This window comes from Lampetra fluviatilis, chromosome 73, assembly GCF_964198595.1.
Source record: "Lampetra fluviatilis chromosome 73, kcLamFluv1.1, whole genome shotgun sequence".
NCBI lineage: Eukaryota > Metazoa > Chordata > Hyperoartia > Petromyzontiformes > Petromyzontidae > Lampetra > Lampetra fluviatilis.
The window spans coordinates 1,907,260-1,926,051 of NC_136347.1; the positions used below are offsets into that span (position 1 = coordinate 1,907,260).

An 18,792-nucleotide genomic window follows, 5' to 3' on the forward strand; every position below is an offset into this window, starting at 1 on the left:
TGGGTGAGTGGGTGGGTGGGTGGGTGTGTGGGTGAGTGGGTGGTTTAGTGGATGGGTGGGTGAGTGGGTGGGTGGGTGGGTGAGTGGGTGAGTGGGTGGGTGGGTGGGTGAGTGGGTGAGTGGGTGGGTGTGTGGGTGGTTTAGTGGATGGGTGGGTGAGTGGGTGGGTGGGTGAGTGGGTGGGTGAGTGGGTGGTTTAGTGGATGGGTGGGTGAGTGGGTGAGTGGGTGGGTGGGTGAGTGAGTGGGTTGGTGGGTGGGTGAGTGGGTGGGTGAGTGGGTGAGTGGGTGGGTGGCTGAGTGGGTGAGTGGTTGGGTGAGTGGGTGGGTGAGTGAGTGGGTGAGTGAGTGGGTGGGTGAGTGGGTGGGTGAGTGGGTGTGTGGGTGAGTGGCTGGGTGAGTGGGTGGGTGAGTGGGTGTGTGGGTGAGTGGGTGGGTGAGTGGGTGGGTGGGTGAGTGGGTGTGTGGGTGAGTGGGTGGGTGGGTGAGTGGGTGAGTGGGTGGGTGGCTGAGTGGGTGAGTGGTTGAGTGGGTGGGTGAGTGGGTGGGTGGGTGAGGGAGTGGGTGGGTGGGTGGGTGAGTGGGTGGGTGAGTGGGTGGGTGGGTGAGTGGGTGGGTTAGTGGATGGGTGGGTGAGTGGGTGGGTGGGTGAGTGGGTGGGTGGGTGAGTGGGTGGGTGAGTGGGTGGGTGGGTGAGTGGGTGGGTGAGTGGGTGGGTGGGTGAGTGGGTGGGTTAGTGGATGGGTGGGTGGGTGAGTGGGTGTGTGGGTGAGTGGGTGGGTGGGTGGGTGAGTGGGTGAGTGGTTGGGTGAGTGGGTGGGTGAGTGAGTGGGTGGGTGAGTGGGTGGGTGGGTGAGTGAGTGGGTTGGTGGGTGGGTGAGTGGATGGGTGGGTGGGTGAGTGAGTGAGTGGGTGAGTTGGTGGGTGAGTGGGTGGGTGGGTGGGTGGGTGAGTGGGTGGGTGAGTGGGTGGGTGGGTGGGTGGGTGGGTGAGTGAGTGAGTGAGTGGGTGGGTGAGTGGGTGGGTGAGTGAGTGGGTGGGTGGGTGGGTGGGTGGGTGAGTGGGTGGGTGAGTGGGTGGGTGGGTGGGTGGGTGAGTGGGTGGGTGGGTGGGTTAGTGACTGGGTGGGTGGGTTAGTGACTGGGTGGGTGAATGGGTGGGTTAGTGGATGGGTGGGTGAGTGGGTGTGTGGGTGAGTGGGTGGGTGGGTGAGTGGGTGTGTGGGTGAGTGGGTGGGTGGGTGAGTGGGTGAGTGGTTGGGTGAGTGGGTGGGTGAGTGAGTGGGTGGGTGGGTGAGTGGGTGGGTGGGTGAGTGAGTGGGTTGGTGGGTGGGTGAGTGGATGGGTGAGTGGGTGAGTGGGTGAGTGGGTGGGTGAGTGGGTGGGTGAGTGGGTGTGTGGGTGAGTGGGTGGGTGGGTGGGGGAGTGGCTGGGTGAGTGGGTGGGTGGGTGGGTGAGTGGGTGGGTGGGGGAGTGGGTGAGTGGGTGGGTGGGTGAGTGGGTGAGTAGGTGAGTGAGTGGGTGGGTGGGTGAGTGAGTGAGTGAGTGGGTGGGTGGGTGGGTGGGTGAGTGAGTGGGTGGGTGGGTGAGTGAGTGAGTGGGTGGGTGAGTGGGTGGGTGAGTGGGTGGGTGGGTGAGTGGGTGTGTGGGTGAGTGGGTGGGTGTGTGGGTGAGTGGGTGGGTGGGTGAGTGGGTGAGTGGGTGGGTGGGTGGGTTAGTGACAGGGTGGGTGGGTTAGTGACTGGGTGGGTGAGTGGGTGGGTTAGTGGATGGGTGGGTGAGTGGGTGTGTGGGTGAGTGGGTGGGTGGGTGAGTGGGTGTGTGGGTGAGTGGGTGGGTGAGTGGGTGAGTGGTTGGGTGAGTGGGTGGGTGAGTGAGTGGGTGGGTGGGTGAGTGGGTGGGTGGGTGGGTGGGTGAGTGAGTGGGTTGGTGGGTGGGTGAGTGGATGGGTGGGTGGGTGAGTGGGTGAGTGGGTGGGTGGGTGAGTGGGTGAGTGGGTTAGTGGGTGGGTGAGTGGGTGTGTGGGTGAGTGGGTGGGTGGGGGAGTGGCTGGGTGAGTGGGTGGGTGGGTGGGTGGGTGAGTGGGTGGGTGGGGGAGTGGGTGAGTGGGTGGGTGGGTGGGTGAGTGGGTGAGTGAGTGAGTGGGTGGGTGGGTAGGTGAGTTGGTGGGTGGGTGAGTGAGAGGGTGGGTGGGTGAGTGGGTGGGTGGGTGAGTGGGTGGGTGGGTGGGTGAGTGGGTGTGTGGGTGAGTGGGTGGGTGTGTGGGTGAGTGGGTGGGTGGGTGGGTGAGTGGGTGAGTGGGTGGGTGGGTGGGTTAGTGACTGGGTGGGTGGGTTAGTGACTGGGTGGGTGAGTGGGTGGGTTAGTGGATGGGTGGGTGAGTGGGTGTGTGGGTGAGTGGGTGGGTGGGTGAGTGGGTGTGTGGGTGAGTGGGTGGGTGGGTGAGTGGGTGAGTGGTTGGGTGAGTGGGTGGGTGAGTGAGTGGGTGGGTGGGTGAGTGGGTGGGTGGGTGAGTGAGTGGGTTGGTGGGTGGGTGAGTGGATGGGTGGGTGAGTGGGTGGGTGGGTGAGTGGGTGAGTGGGTGAGTGGGTGGGTGAGTGGGTGGGTGGGTGAGTGGGTGGGTGAGTGGGTGGGTGGGTGAGTGAGTGGGTGAGTGGGTGAGTGGGTGGGTGGGTGAGTGGGTGGGTGGGTGGGTGGGTGAGTGGGTGAGTGGGTGGGTGGGTGAGTGGGTGAGTGGGTGGGTGAGTGGGTGGGTGAATGGGTGGGTGGATGGGTTGGTGGGTGGGTGGGTTGGTGAGTGGGTTGGTGGGTGAGTGGGTGGGTGGGTGAGTGGATGGGTGAGTAGATGGGTGAGTGGATGGGTGGGTGGGTGACTGGGTGAATGGGTGGGTGGGTTGGTTAGTGACTGGGTGGGTGGGTTAGTGACTAGGTGGGTGAGTGGGTGGGTTAGTGGATGGGTGGGTGAGTGGGTTAGTGACTGGGTGGGTGAGTGGGTGGGTTAGTGGATGGGTGGGTGAGTGGGTGAGTGGGTGGGTGAGTGACTGGGTGGGTGAGTGGATGGGTGCCCTGGTGGTCCCCCTCTTGAAGAAGGGGGACCGCACAGACTGTAACAACTACAGGGGCATCTCACTCCTCAGTGTGCCGGGAAAGGTCCTGGCAAGGATTATTCAACATCGCCTTGGTAGGCACGCTGAGGAGAGGCTTGCGGAGCCCCAATGCGGTTTCAGGAAAGGGCGGTCCTGCACAGATGCCATATTTTCTGTCCGTCTGCTACAGCACAGGAATAGGGAATTCCAACAAGACCTACATCTCTGCTTTATTAACCTGGTCAAGGCCTATGATACCATCAGTAGGCCTGGGCTCTGGGTTGTTTTTCGTGCTTTCGGAGTCCCTGACCCTCTGCTCACGATCATTAAGGACCTTCATGATGGTGAGTGGGCCCGGGTAAAACTACGTGGCCGGGAGTCGGAGCCATTCCCTGTTCACCTTGGGGTGCGACAGGGATGTCCTCTGGCTCCCACATTATATGTGAAAGACTCTGCTGTTACTGGGCAGCTAAAGGCAGACGCCCTCCAACAACAACAGAGGGCGGAGGAGCGACGCTCACAACAACGAGCGGAGCGCCGGGTGGCTAAACCGCAGCAAGTTGGCACAGTAGGGGGCACAGGTGGTGCATCGGCCACTCATCTCAGTCAGTCGACCCGTGGCACCTGCTGGGTCTGTCACGTGACCTCCTGCCAGAGGGCGTTCGACACTTCACGTGGCCTCAACGTGCACCTAGCCTGGCACCAGCGTCGTGGTGACGTCACCACCACTTAGTGGCAAATGGCGGTTGTTGTTGGCTGAGTGGGTGGGTGAGTGAGTGGGTCGGTGTGTCAGTGGGTGAGTGAGTGGGTGGGTGAGTGGGTGGGTGGGTGGGTGAGTGAGTGGGTGGGTGAGTGAGTGAGTGGGTGAGTGAGTGGGTGGGTGAGTGGGTGGGTGGGTGGGTGGGTGAGTGAGTGGGTGGGTGGGTGGGTGAGTGAGTGGGTGGGTGAGTGAGTGAGTGGGTGAGTGAGTGGGTCGGTATGTCAGTGGGTGAGTGAGTGGGTGGGTGAGTGGGTGGGTGGGTGGGTGAGTGAGTGGGTGGGTGAGTGAGTGAGTGGGTGAGTGAGTGGGTGGGTGAGTGGGTGGGTGGGTGGGTGGGTGAGTGAGTGGGTGGGTGAGTGAGTGGGTGGGTGAGTGAGTGGGTCGGTATGTCAGTGGGTGAGTGAGTGGGTGGGTGAGTGGGTGGGTGGGTGGGTGAGTGAGTGGGTGGGTGAGTGAGTGGGTCGGTGTGTCAGTGGGTGAGTGGGTGGGTGGGTGAGTGGGTGGGTGGGTGGGTGAGTGAGTGGGTGGGTGAGTGAGTGAGTGGGTGAGTGAGCGGGGAGTGAGTGGTAGAATGAGTAGGTGGGTCGGTGAGTGAGTGAGTGGGTGGATGACTAAGTGGGTGGATAAGTGGGTGGGTGAGTTGAGTGAGTGGTTTTGTGGGGGAGTGAGTGAGTGAGTGGGTGAGTGATTGTGTGGGAGAGTGAGTGAGTGGATGTGTCGGTGGGTGAGTGAGTGGGTGAGTGGGTGAGTGGGTGAGTGAGTGAGTGAGTGGTTGTGTGAGAGAGTGAGTGGTTGTGTGAGTGAGTGAATGAGTGAGTGGGTGGGTGAGAGAGTGAGTCGGTGAGTGAGTGGGTCGGTGTGTCAGTGGGTGAGTGAGTGGGTGGGTGAGTGGGTGGGTGGGTGGGTGAGTGAGTGGGTGGGTGAGTGAGTGAGTGGGTGAGTGAGTGGGTGGGTGAGTGGGTGGGTGGGTGGGTGGGTGGGTGGGTGGGTGAGTGAGTGGGTGGGTGGGTGGGTGAGTGAGTGGGTGGGTGAGTGAGTGAGTGGGTGAGTGAGTGGGTCGGTATGTCAGTGGGTGAGTGAGTGGGTGGGTGAGTGGGTGGGTGGGTGGGTGAGTGAGTGGGTGGGTGAGTGAGTGAGTGGGTGAGTGAGTGGGTGGGTGAGTGGGTGGGTGGGTGGGTGGGTGAGTGAGTGGGTGGGTGAGTGAGTGGGTGGGTGAGTGAGTGGGTCGGTATGTCAGTGGGTGAGTGAGTGGGTGGGTGAGTGGGTGGGTGGGTGGGTGAGTGAGTGGGTGGGTGAGTGAGTGAGTGGGTGAGTGAGCGGGGAGTGAGTGGTAGAATGAGTAGGTGGGTCGGTGAGCGAGTGAGTGGGTGGATGACTAAGTGGGTGGATAAGTGGGTGGGTGAGTTGAGTGAGTGGTTTTGTGGGGGAGTGAGTGAGTGAGTGGGTGAGTGATTGTGTGGGAGAGTGAGTGAGTGGATGTGTCGGTGGGTGAGTGAGTGGGTGAGTGGGTGAGTGGGTGAGTGAGTGAGTGAGTGGTTGTGTGAGAGAGTGAGTGGTTGTGTGAGTGAGTGAATGAGTGAGTGGGTGGGTGAGAGAGTGAGTCGGTGAGTGAATGGGTGAGTGAGAGATTGAGTGGTTGTGTGTGTGAGTGAGTGAATGAGTGAGTGAGTGGGTGAGGTGAGTGGGTGAGTGAGTCAGAGGGAGTGGTTGTGTGTGTGAGTGAGTGAGTAGGAGAGTGAGTGGGTGAGTGAGTGAGTGGGTGAGTGGGTGAGTGCGTGAATGAGTGGGTGAGTGAGTGAGAGATTGAGTGGGTTAGTGAGTGAGTGAGTGGATGAGTGAGTGTGTGAGTGGGTGAGTGAATGGGAGAGTGAGTGAGTGGGAGAGTGAGTGGGTGAGTAAGTGGGTGAGTGAGTGAGTGAGTGAGTGAGTGGGTGAGTGAGAGATTGAGTGAGTGAGTGGGTGAATGAGTGGGAGAGTGGGTGAGTGAGTGAGTGAGTGGGTGAGTGAGTGGTAGAATGAGTGGGTGGGTGAGTTAGTGGGTTTGTGTGTCGGTGGGTGAGTGAGTGGGTGGGTGAGTGAGTGAGTGAGTGGGTGAGTGAGTGAGTGGGTGAGTGAGCGGGGAGTGAGTGGTAGAATGAGTAGGTGGGTCGGTGAGTGAGTGAGTGGGTGGATGACTAAGTGGGTGGATAAGTGGGTGGGTGAGTTGAGTGAGTGGTTTTGTGGGGGAGTGAGTGAGTGAGTGGGTGAGTGATTGTGTGGGAGAGTGAGTGAGTGGATGTGTCGGTGGGTGAGTGAGTGGGTGAGTGGGTGAGTGGGTGAGTGAGTGAGTGAGTGGTTGTGTGAGAGAGTGAGTGGTTGTGTGAGTGAGTGAATGAGTGAGTGGGTGGGTGAGAGAGTGAGTCGGTGAGTGAATGGGTGAGTGAGAGATTGAGTGGTTGTGTGTGTGAGTGAGTGAATGAGTGAGTGAGTGGGTGAGGTGAGTGGGTGAGTGAGTCAGAGGGAGTGGTTGTGTGTGTGAGTGAGTGAGTAGGAGAGTGAGTGGGTGAGTGAGTGAGTGGGTGAGTGGGTGAGTGCGTGAATGAGTGGGTGAGTGAGTGAGAGATTGAGTGGGTTAGTGAGTGAGTGAGTGGATGAGTGAGTGTGTGAGTGGGTGAGTGAATGGGAGAGTGAGTGAGTGGGAGAGTGAGTGGGTGAGTAAGTGGGTGAGTGAGTGAGTGAGTGGGTGAGTGAGAGATTGAGTGAGTGAGTGGGTGAATGAGTGGGAGAGTGGGTGAGTGAGTGAGTGAGTGGGTGAGTGAGTGGTAGAATGAGTGGGTGGGTGAGTTAGTGGGTTTGTGTGTCGGTGGGTGAGTGAGTGGGTGGGTGAGTGAGTGAGTGAGTGGGTGAGTGAGTGAGTGGGTGAGTGAGCGGGGAGTGAGTGGTAGAATGAGTAGGTGGGTCGGTGAGTGAGTGAGTGGGTGGATGACTAAGTGGGTGGATAAGTGGGTGGGTGAGTTGAGTGAGTGGTTTTGTGGGGGAGTGAGTGAGTGAGTGGGTGAGTGATTGTGTGGGAGAGTGAGTGAGTGGATGTGTCGGTGGGTGAGTGAGTGGGTGAGTGGGTGAGTGGGTGAGTGAGTGAGTGAGTGGTTGTGTGAGAGAGTGAGTGGTTGTGTGAGTGAGTGAATGAGTGAGTGGGTGGGTGAGAGAGTGAGTCGGTGAGTGAATGGGTGAGTGAGAGATTGAGTGGTTGTGTGTGTGAGTGAGTGAATGAGTGAGTGAGTGGGTGAGGTGAGTGGGTGAGTGAGTCAGAGGGAGTGGTTGTGTGTGTGAGTGAGTGAGTAGGAGAGTGAGTGGGTGAGTGAGTGAGTGGGTGAGTGGGTGAGTGCGTGAATGAGTGGGTGAGTGAGTGAGAGATTGAGTGGGTTAGTGAGTGAGTGAGTGGATGAGTGAGTGTGTGAGTGGGTGAGTGAATGGGAGAGTGAGTGAGTGGGAGAGTGAGTGGGTGAGTAAGTGGGTGAGTGAGTGAGTGAGTGAGTGGGTGAGTGAGAGATTGAGTGAGTGAGTGGGTGAATGAGTGGGAGAGTGGGTGAGTGAGTGAGTGAGTGGGTGAGTGAGTGGTAGAATGAGTGGGTGGGTGAGTTAGTGGGTTTGTGTGTCGGTGGGTGAGTGAGTGGGTGGGTGAGTGAGTGAGTGAGTGGGTGAGTGAGCGGGGAGTGAGTGGTAGAATGAGTAGGTGGGTCGGTGAGTGAGTGAGTGGGTGGATGACTAAGTGGGTGGATAAGTGGGTGGGTGAGTTGAGTGAGTGGTTTTGTGGGGGAGTGAGTGAGTGAGTGGGTGAGTGATTGTGTGGGAGAGTGAGTGAGTGGATGTGTCGGTGGGTGAGTGAGTGGGTGGGTGAGTGAGTGGGTGGGTGTGTCGGTGGGTGGGTGAGTGAGTGGGTGAGTGGGTGAGTGGGTGAGTGAGTAAGTGAGTGGTTGTGTGAGAGAGTGAGTGGTTGTGTGAGTGAGTGAATGAGTGAGTGGGTGGGTGGGTGAGAGAGTGAGTCGGTGAGTGAATGGGTGAGTGAGAGATTGAGTGGTTGTGTGTGTGAGTGAGTGAATGAGTGAGTGAGTGGGTGAGGTGAGTGGGTGAGTGGGTGAGTGAGTCAGAGGGAGTGGTGGTGTGTGTGAGTAAGTGAGTAGGAGAGTGAGTGGGTGACTGAGTGAGTGGGTGAGTGGGTGAGTGAGTGAGTGAGTGAGTGAGTGAGTGAGGTGAGTGAGTGGGTGAGTGAGTGGGTGGGTGAGTGAGTGGGTGAGTGGGTGAGTGCGTGAATGAGTGGGTGAGTGAGTGAGAGATTGAGTGGGTGAGTGAGTGAGTGGATGAGTGAGTGTGTGAGTGGGTGAGTGAATGGGAGAGTGAGTGAGTGGGAGAGTGAGTGGGTGAGTGAGTGAGTGACTGAGTGAGTGAGTGGGTGAGTGAGTGAGTGTGTGAGTGGGTGAATGAATGGGTGAGTGAGTGAGTGGGTGAGTGAGTGAGTGGGTGAGTGAATGGGTGAGTGAGTGAGTGGGTGAGTGAGTGAATGAGTGGGTGAGGTGAGTGGGTGAGTGTGTGACTGAGTGACTGAGTGAGTGAGTGGGTGAGTGAGTGAGTGGGTGAGTGAATGGGTGAGTGAGTGAGTGGGTGAGTGAGTGAATGAGTGGGTGAGGTGAGTGGGTGAGTGAGTGAGTGACTGAGTGAGTGAGTGAGTGGGTGAGTGAGTGAGTGTATGAGTGGGTGAGTGAATGGGTGAGTGAGTGAGTGGGTGAGTGAGTGAATGAGTGGGTGAGGTGAGTGGGTGAGTGAGTGACTGAGTGAGTGAGTGGGTGAGTGAGTGAGTGAGTGTATGAGTGGGTGAGTGAATGGGCGAGTGAGTGAGTGGGTGAGTGAGTGAATGAGTGGGTGAGGTGAGTGGGTGAGTGTGTGACTGAGTGACTGAGTGAGTGAGTGGGTGAGTGAGTGAGTGGGTGAGTGAATGGGTGAGTGAGTGAGTGGGTGAGTGAGTGAATAAGTGGGTGAGGTGAGTGGGTGAGTGTGTGACTGAGTGACTGAGTGAGTGAGTGGGTGAGTGAGTGAGTGGGTGAGTGAATGGGTGAGTGAGTGAGTGGGTGAGTGAGTGAATGAGTGGGTGAGGTGAGTGGGTGAGTGAGTGAGTGACTGAGTGAGTGAGTGGGTGAGTGAGTGAGTGTATGAGTGGGTGAGTGAATGGGCGAGTGAGTAAGTGGGTGGTTGGGTGAGCGGTGGTGCAGTGGTTAGCGCTACACTGCGCTACGAACCCGGCGACCCGAGTTCAATTCCCGCTCACGGCCACCACCAGTGACGATTACCTGAACCGGTCCTGAGCCTCCCCTAGGTCGACTCAGCCTCAAATGACTAGCTGGTGTAGCGGTGTTTGGCAGTAAACATCGCCACTGGGGGAGAGACAAAGGCGGCCGGGCGTGGTGGTGCTGGCCACCCACCCCCCCCCTCTGTGTGTGCCACAGTGCCGGTAGCCTTCATAGGTGCTGCTACCCGCTAACAGCACTTGCCCCTACAGCCTGCTAGAGGCTACACGGGGGACCTTTGTCTCTACCTTCATAGGTGCTGCTACTCGCTAACAGCACTTGCCCCTACAGTCTGATGAGGCTACACGGGGCATCTTTAGCTTTACATGTGTGTACATGTGTGTGTACTTGTGTGTGTACATGTTGTGTGTGTACATGTTGTGTGTGTACATGTTGTGTGTGTGTGTACATGTGTGTACGTGTGTGTGTACATGTTGTGTGTGTACATGTTGTGTGTGTGTGTGTACATGTTGTGTGTGTGTGTGTACATGTTGTGTGTGTGTGTGTACATGTGTGTGTACGTGTGTATCGGTGTGTGTGTACGTGTGTGTGTGTACATGTGTGTGTACGTGTGTATTGGTGTGTGTGTACGTGTGTGTGTGTACGTGTGTGTGTGTACGTGTGTGTACGTGTGTGTGCGTGTGTGCGCGTGTGTACGTGTGTATTGGTGTGTGTGTGTGTACGTGTGTGTGTACATGTGTGTGTAGGTGTGGACGTGTGTGTGTAGGTGTGTGTGTACGTGTGTGTACGTGTGTATTGGTGTGTGTGTGTGTGTACATGTGTGTGTAGGTGTGGACGTGTGTGTGTACGTGTGTGTGCGTGTGTGCGCGTGTGTACGTGTGTATTGGTGTGTGTGTGTGTGTACATGTGTGTGTACGTGTGGACGTGTGTGTAGGTGTGTACGTGTGTGCGCGTGTGTGCGTCTGTACGTGTGTGTGTAGGTGTGTGTGTACGTGTGTGTGCGTGTGTGTGTAGGTGTGTGTGTACGTGTGTGTGTACGTGTGTGTAGGTATGTGTATGTGTGCGCGTGTGTGTGTATACGTGTGTGCGCGTGTGTGTGTATACGTGTGTGTGCGTGTGTGTGTATACGTGTGTGCGTGTGTGTGTGCGTGTGTGTGCGTGTGTGTATACGTGTGTGTGCGTGTGTGTGTGCGTGTGTGTGCGTGTGTGTATACGTGTGTGCGTGTGTGTGTGCGTGTGTGTGCGTGTGTGTATACGTGTGTGCGTGTGTGTGTGCGTGTGTGTGTTCAGAGATATGTGATGTCATGCCTGTACCGTGCTGCTGATGCTGATGCTGCTGATGCTGATGAAGGTGCTGATGCTGCTGCTGATGCTGCTGATACTGCTGCTGATGCTTCTGCTGATGGTGATACCACTGATACTATTGCTGCTGATACTACTGCTGCTGCTGATACTGCTGATGGTGATACTGCTGATGGTGATGCTGATGGTGATGCTGTTACTGCTGATGATGCTGCTGATGATGATGCTGCTGCTGCTGCAGCGGCCGTTAGATGCGCAGCCTCATCGAGCAGACATCCACACGGTGGGCGCTGACCAATCAGGAGAGAGGAGAGAGCCAGGGGGAGAGAGGGGGGAGAGAGAGTGGGAGAGAGACTGGGAGAGAGGGGAGAGAGGGGGGAGAGGGGAGAGAGGGGGGAGAGAGGGGGGAGAGGGGGGGAGAGAGACTGGGAGAGAGGGAGAGATGGGGAGAGTAGGAGAGATGGGAGAGAGACTGGGAGAGAGACTGGGAGAGAGACTGGGAGAGAGGGGGGAGAGGGGGGAGAGATGGGAGAGAGACTGGGAGAGAGACTGGGAGAGAGACTGGGAGAGAGACTGGGAGAGAGGGGGGAGAGAGAGTGGGAGAAGGGGGAGAGAGACTGGGAGAGAGGGGGAGAGAGGGAGAGATGGGGAGAGAGGGGGGAGAGAGACTGGGAGAGAGACTGGGAGAGAGGGGGGAGAGGGGGGAGAGACTGGGAGAGAGACTGGGAGAGAGACTGGGAGAGAGGGGAGAGAGACTGGGAGAGAGACTGGGAGAGTGGGGGGAGAGGGGGGAGAGGGGAGAGAGACTGGGAGAGAGACTGGGAGAGAGGGGAGAGAGGGAGAGATGGGGAGAGTAGGAGAGATGGGAGAGAGAGTGGGAGAGAGACTGGGAGAGAGACTGGGAGAGAGGGGAGAGAGGGGGAGAGTAGGAGAGATGGGAGAGAGACTGGGAGAGAGAGTGGGAGAGAGACTGGGAGAGAGGGGGGAGAGTGGGGGGAGAGTGGGAGAGGTGGGAGAGAGACTGGGAGAGAGACTGGGAGAGAGGGGGGAGAGACTGGGAGAGAGTGGGAGAGGGGGAGAGTAGGAGAGACTGGGAGAGAGACTGGGAGAGAGGGGGGAGAGAGTGGGAGAGAGGGGGAGAGTAGGAGAGATGGGAGAGAGACTGGGAGAGAGACTGGGAGAGAGGGGAGAGAGGGGGGAGAGAGACTGGGAGAGAGGGGGGAGAGTAGGAGAGATGGGAGAGAGACTGGGAGAGAGACTGGGAGAGAGGGGGGAGAGAGACTGGGAGAGAGTGGGAGAGGGGGAGAGTAGGAGAGACTGGGAGAGAGACTGGGAGAGAGGGGGGAGAGAGTGGGAGAGAGGGGGAAAGTAGGAGAGATGGGAGAGAGACTGGGAGAGAGACTGGGAGAGAGGGGAGAGAGGGGGGAGAGAGACTGGGAGAGAGGGGGGAGAGTAGGAGAGATGGGAGAGAGACTGGGAGGGAGACTGGGAGAGAGGGGGGAGAGAGACTGGGAGAGAGTGGGAGAGGGGGAGAGTAGGAGAGACTGGGAGAGACTGGGAGAGAGACTGGGAGAGAGAAAAAATAGTGATTGAGAGCGAGCGAGCGAGCGAGAGAGAGCGGGCTAGAGGGGGGGTTACATAGAGCCCAGTTAAAAAAAAATTACGAAATGATGAACGAAACAAAGTGCCGAATACACCGAGCATCTTCTTGTTTCCACTGATCGTAAAAAATAAAAATCAATAAAAAAAGAGGGAGGGGAGAGAGAGTGGAAGAGAGACTGTGAGAGATCGGGAAGAGATCGGGAGAAATGGGAGAGAGATGGGAGAGATCGGGAAGAGATCGGGAGAAATGGGAGAGAGATGGGAGAGATGGGAGAGAGATGGGAGAGATCGGGAGAGAGATGGGAGAGAGAAAAAAATATAGTGATTGAGAGAGAGGAGGGAGAGAGTGATTGGGAGAATTGAGTGAGAGAGCTGAAGAGAGAGAGAGAGGGGTGAGCGAGAGGGGGTAGAGAGGGGGGGGGGCAGAGAGGGGGGGCACATAAAGCAAAGCATTAAAACTAAATAAAAAATTAAAAAAAACATACGAAATTATGAACGAAGCAAAGTGCCGAATACACCGAGCATCTTCTTGTTTCCACTGATCGTAAAAAAAAGATAAAAAATTAACCCGTAAAAAGTTTTTCACTATAAATCCTTTATATGCGCGTTCAATGGGCCACAACCCAGCCCACATTGGTCTTTGAAACGAGCGGCTAGAGTCCTCTCGTCCTCTGGCTTGAGATGGCTGCCACTTATACCATTAAGCAATTGGTAATTAAATAAATAAATAGCCTAACAAGTGTAAACATTTTTGAAAAATGTTTTTCACGAAAAGAAATTGTCACGCACAACGAGTCTGTGTGCAAAATGTCAGCTCGATTGGATCACGGGAAGTGGGTTAAAAAACGACCGAAAGATTTGCACGGTCGTAAGCGCGCAAGCAAGCAAGCAAGTGAACTTAATATAAAGGATTTAAAAAAAGAGAGAGAGCAGACAGCGGGAAAAAAAAGAGATGTACGGATTGTGGGAGGGGTATGGGAGAGATTTTAAGAGCGAGGGAGCGATTAGAATGATATGAGGGATAGAGAGATTTAGAGACAGGGGGGGAAGAGACAGATGGAGAGAGATGAGAGATTGGAGGTGAGGGAGAGTGGGGGTTGAACTGTGTGTGGTATCACGGTGGCTAGGAGATGTTGACTTCCTCGCCTGGTACACAGGAGGTCGTGGGTTCAATCCCAGACCCTGAGAGATGTTGACTACCTCGCCTGGTACACAGGAGGTCGTGGGTTCAATCCCAGACCCTGAGAGATGTTGACTACCTCGCCTGGTACACAGGAGGTCGTGGGTTCGATCCCAGACACTGAGAGATGTTGACTACCTCGCCTGGTACACAGGAGGTCGTGGGTTCAATCCCAGACACTGAGAGATGTTGACTACCTCGCCTGGTACACAGGAGGTCGTGGGTTCAATCCCAGACCCTGAGAGATGTTGACTACCTCGCCTGGTACACAGGAGGTCGTGGGTTCGATCCCAGACACTGAGAGATGTTGACTACCTCGCCTGGTACGCAGGAGGTCGTGGATTCGATCCCAGACCCTGAGATATGTTGACTACTTCGCCTGGTCTACAGGAGATCGTGGGTTCAATCCCATACACAGAGATGCTGACTACCTCGATCCTGACCCTGACGATGCCTGCTGCTGTACATGTGGAGTGTGCGTCTCTCTCTCATCATCATCATCACGGTGGCTAGGAGATGTTGACTACCTCGCCTGGTCTACAGGAGGTCGTTGGTTCGATCCTGACCCTGACGATGCCTGATTCTGCTGCTGCTGTACATGTGTAGTCTGCGTCTCTCTCTCTCATCATCACTGTGGCTAAGAGATGTTGACTACCTCGCCTGGTACACAGGGGGTCGTGGGTTCGATCCTGACCCTGACGATGCCTGCTGCTGTATATGTGGAGTCTGCGTCTCTCTCTCTCATCATCACTGTGGCTAAGAGATGTTGACTACCTCGCCTGGTCTACAGGAGTTCGTGGGTTCGATCCCGGACCCCATGACGATGCCTGATTCTGCTGCTGCTGTTGCACATGTTGAGTCTGCGTCTCTCTCTCTCTCTCATCATCATCATCACGGTGGCCAACATTCGTGGTGGCCAAGTGGCGTCTTTTGGAAGCGGCCCACGGTCACTCAGCGTGGGAGACCGTTCAGCTAGTAAACATGTTACACTGCTAGGAACACCTCCTGCTCACAGCAGCCCACACGGGATTATTGTGTCCGTCCGTCCGTCGTGCATCCAAAAATTGGAGGGGTGGGGCTGGGTGGGGAGGGGTGGGGCTGGGTGGGGAGGGTGGGGAGGGGCTGGGTGGGGGGTGGGGCTGGGTGGGGAGGGTGGGGTGGGGCTGGGTGGTGAGGGTGGGGAGGGGCTGGGTGGGGTGGCTAGGGTGGGGAGAGGCTGGGTGGGGACGGTGGGGGGTGGGGCTGGGTGGGGTGGGGAGGGTGGGGCTGGGTGGGGAGGGTGGGGTGGGGCTGGGTGGGGGGTGGGGCAGGGTGGGGCTGGGTGGGGGGTGGGAGGGGTAGGGCTGGGTAGGGGGTGGGAGAGGTAAGGGAGGGCTGGGTGGGGTGGCTAGGGTGGGGAGGGGGCTGGGTGGGGAGGGTGGGGAGGGGGCAGGGTGGGGAGGGTGGGGCTGGGTGGGGAGGGTGGGGTGGGGCTGGGTGGGGAGGGTGGGGAGGGGCTGGGTGGGGAGGGTGGGGCTGGGTGGGGAGGGTGGGGTGGGGCTGGGTGGTGAGGGTGGGGAGGGGCTGGGTGGGGTGGTTAGGGTGGGGAGGGGCTGGGTGGGGAGGGTGGGGGGTGGGGCTGGGTGGGGTGGGGAGGGTGGGGCTTGGTGGGTGGGTGGGGTGGGGCTGGGCGGGGAGGGTGGGGAGGAGCTGGGTGGTGAGGGTGGGGCTGGCTGGGGGCTGGGTGGGGAGGGGCTGGTCACCCCGTGGTGCCCTTATAAAACTCAACGTTCAACCTACTCACGCCGGCTTGTGCCCGCCCTCACAGTCGGGCTTATTTGCGGAATACACCACGCCGCCGTTGACCCTGCAGGCCATTGACCGAGCAACCCGACGTTCCTACCAGCTCCCTCCGCAGGACAATGTGTTCAAAGCAGCATATATCACGATGGCAACACGCTACAATTGCACAAAAAGTTACAAACGGTTTAATGAGTTATCGAGTTTTTACCAACCATTTTATAAATGCCTGTGTGTCACTCCATCTGCTGTACGGACAACATCGAGACGATAAATTTCGATTTAAAGCTTTCGTGACTGCAGGGATTCATCTTCTTGGTTCTTTCACGTAGAAGGGAAATAATAAAATAATAAAAATAAAACATAATAAAATACAATTTTTTAAATACTACAAATAAAACATAATAAAATACTATTTTAAAATAATAAAACTAAAACATAATAAAATACAATTTTAAAATAATAAAAATCAAACATAATAAAATACAATTTTAAAATAATAAAAATCAAACAATAAAATACAATTTTAAAATAATAAAAATCAAACGTAATAAAATGACAATTTTTAGATAATAAAAATAATAAATTACAATTTTAAAACAATAAAAATAAAACATAATAAAATAAAAATTTTAAATAATAAAATCAAACGTAATAAAATACAATTTCAAAATAATAAAAATAAAACGTAATAAAATTACAATTTTAAAATACTAAAAATAAAACATAACAAAATTATTCCCGCGACGTTTCGGCCACAACGCAAGCAGCCGTCCTCAGGCGAAGACCAGGTCTGTCTTCTACGTGACTTTCGCGACAGAACCAAGAAGATCGAGACGATAGTTGGATTCGTTCCAAACGCCTCTCTCACGTTTGCCTCTGAGTTGCGTGGACGCCACGGGTTCTTCCCTTACATCAGAGGCAGGGAACGTCTGGCTCGCAGGCCGTATGAGGCCCTCGAAATCATTTATTGTGGCCCTGCCAAGGCAACCGCGGGCGGAACTCTAAATTTAATAAATCTCGGAGCAAACCTTGAGAAGCAGTTGCGAGTAGCAGTAGCAGCAGCAGCAACATCATCAACACCAGCAGCTGACATCACCACGTGCCTCGCCTAAGAGAAGCAGTTCCAGCTATCACGTTAGGGGCGAGTTATACTGGTAGGAACGAAGTGGACCAGACCACCAATAGATTAATGTGTCCGTCCGTCCGTCTGTCCGTCCGTGTATCAACATCGCCCCCTACTGCAAACACTTGGCATGACCCTGTCCGACAAGATGGCCGCCCGCTCCCCCTGCGTCCTGTGAAATAAACAAGATGGCCGTCGCTTCGGGCGCCTCACGGCGAAACTTTAAACTTCGCTTCAAATTTACTTTACTGAAACGCAGCACGTTTTTTTAACACAGATACATTTATTAACACAGAGACGAGATACATTTAATCGCCTTATTTGTGCACGAAAAGCACGGCGTGAGGCCTAGTGCGGCAGGCTTCGCGAGGCCTAGTGCGGCAGACTTTGCGAGGCCTACTGCGGAAAAGGCATCGCGAGGCCTACTGCAGGGAAGGCTTCGCGAGGCCTACTGCAGAGAAGGCATCGCGAGGCCTACTGCAGGGAAGGCTTCGCGAGGCCTACTGCAGAGAAGGCTTCGCGAGGCCTACTGCAGAGAAGGCATCGCGAGGCCTACTGCAGGGAAGGCTTCGCGAGGCCTACTGCAGAGAAGGCTTCGCGAGGCCTAGTGCGGCAGGCTTCGCGAGGCCTACTGCAGAGAAGGCTTCGCGAGGCCTACTGCAGAGAAGGCATCGCGAGGCCTACTGCAGAGAAGGCTTCGCGAGGCCTACTGCAGAGAAGGCATCGCGAGGCCTACTGCAGGGAAGGCTTCGCGAGGCCTACTGCAGAGAAGGCTTCGCGAGGCCTACTGCAGAGAAGGCATCGCGAGGCCTACTGCAGAGAAGGCTTCGCGAGGCCTACTGCAGAGAAGGCATCGCGAGGCCTACTGCAGGGAAGGCTTCGCGAGGCCTACTGCAGAGAAGGCTTCGTGAGGCCTAGTGCAGAAGGCTTCGCTAAGTCTACTGCAGAGAAGGCTTCGCGAGGCCTACTGCAGAGAAGGCTTCGCGAGGCCTAGTGCAGAAGGTGGTGGTGGGGGGTGGTGGTGGTGGGGGGTGGTGGGGTGGTGGTGGTGGGGTTGGGTGGTGGTGGGGGGTGGTGGGGTGGTGGTGGTGGGGTTGGGTGGTGGGGTGGTGGTGGTGGGGGGTGGTGGTGGGGGGTGGTGGGGTGGTGGTGGTGGGGGGTGGTGGGGTGGTGGTGGTGGGGGGTGGTGGGGTGGTGGGGTGGTGGTGGTGGGGTGGTGGTGGTGGGGTGGTGGTGGTGGGGTTGGGTGGTGGTGGGGGGTGGTGGGGTGGTGGTGGTGGGGGGTGGTGGGGTGGTGGGGTGGTGGTGGTGGGGGGTGGTGGGGTGGTGGTGGTGGGGTTGGGTGGTGGGGGGGGGGTGGTGGTGGGGGGTGGGAGGGCTGGTGGGAGGGCTGGTGTTGAGGGTGGTGTCGGGGGGTCTTTAAATCTCACAGCGTTTCTTGTCAAAACAAACACTTTTAATTAACGTTACACTAGAATACAGTAATTTTTTCTTTAACTCCTCTATACCCGGTCGATATCCCTGTACCGGTACTCAGTATTATTCCTACCAGCCCACCCCGCAGGGTCCTGTTTGCAGAGGTGGGACAAAGTCATTGTTATGCAAGTCCAAGTCGAGTCGCAAGTCATCAAATTCATGACTCGAGTCTGACTCGAGTCCAAGTCACATGACTCGAGTCCACACCTCTGCCTGTTTGAAATGTTTGACCAAATATAACAATTTCGATGTAAAGCTTTCGTGACTGCAGGGATTCATCTTCTTGGTTCTTTCGGTAAAGTCACGTAGAAGGGAAGTAATAAAATAATAAAAACAAAACATAATCAAATATTATTTTATTATTTTAAAACATAATAAAATATTATTTTATTATTTTAAAACATAATAAAATATTATTTTATTATTTTAAAACATAATAAAATATTATTTTATTATTTTAAAACATAATAAAATATTATTTTATTATGTTTTGTTTTTATTATTTTATTGCTTCCCTTCTACGTGACTTTACCGAAAGAACCAATAAGACAAATATAACAACCCGGGCAAAACATGACTTTAAACCTCCCGCCAAACCTCCTACGCATTTCACAAGTAGTGCTAATCGCATATCTGCATTTGCCATAAATACGCTACATTCCTCTTGATATGCAAATTATTTTGTCAAGGCGCCCTTCCCCCCTCCAACCCAGCAGCTTAAATAGACGCTCCAAGCCTGTGGTGTGTCATTCAGACTCTGTCTACTCGACAGACCTGTTCTCCACCTGAGGACGGCTGCTTGCGTTGTGGCCGAAACGTCGTGAGAATGATTTAATGATGTTTTATTTTTAATATTTTATTATTTCCCTTCTACATGGTGACTTTACCGAAAGAATCAAGAAGATAAATTTCGATTTGAAGCTTCTTTCGTGACTGCAGCAGGGATTCATCTTCTTGGTTCTTTCGGTAAAGTCACGTAGAAGGGAAGTAATAAAATAATAAAAATAAAACAATAAAATACAATTCTCACGACGTTTCGGCCACAACGCAAGCAGCCGTCCTCAGGTGAAGAACAGGTCTGTCGGAAGACAGCGTCATTCACATCATCAACATCATCATCAACATCATCAACATCATCATCTACATCATCTTTTTTTTTCGGATTTAAAGCTTTCGTGACTGCAGGGATTCATCTTCTTGGTTC

General features: G+C 55.5%; 1 protein-coding gene across 1 annotated transcript in view; it reads right to left on the bottom strand.

Annotated features, from left to right (window-relative positions):
• LOC144953264 (glycine receptor subunit beta-like) overlaps nt 1–10,521 on the bottom strand; it is a 48,881-nt gene extending 38,360 nt beyond the window's left edge. Inside the window, exon 1 of the mRNA XM_078883834.1 lies at nt 10,438–10,521. The gene's annotated coding sequence lies outside the window, so the exon portion shown is untranslated. The remainder of the gene's footprint in view (nt 1–10,437) is intronic.
• Between the last annotated feature and the right edge of the window lie 8,271 nt (nt 10,522–18,792).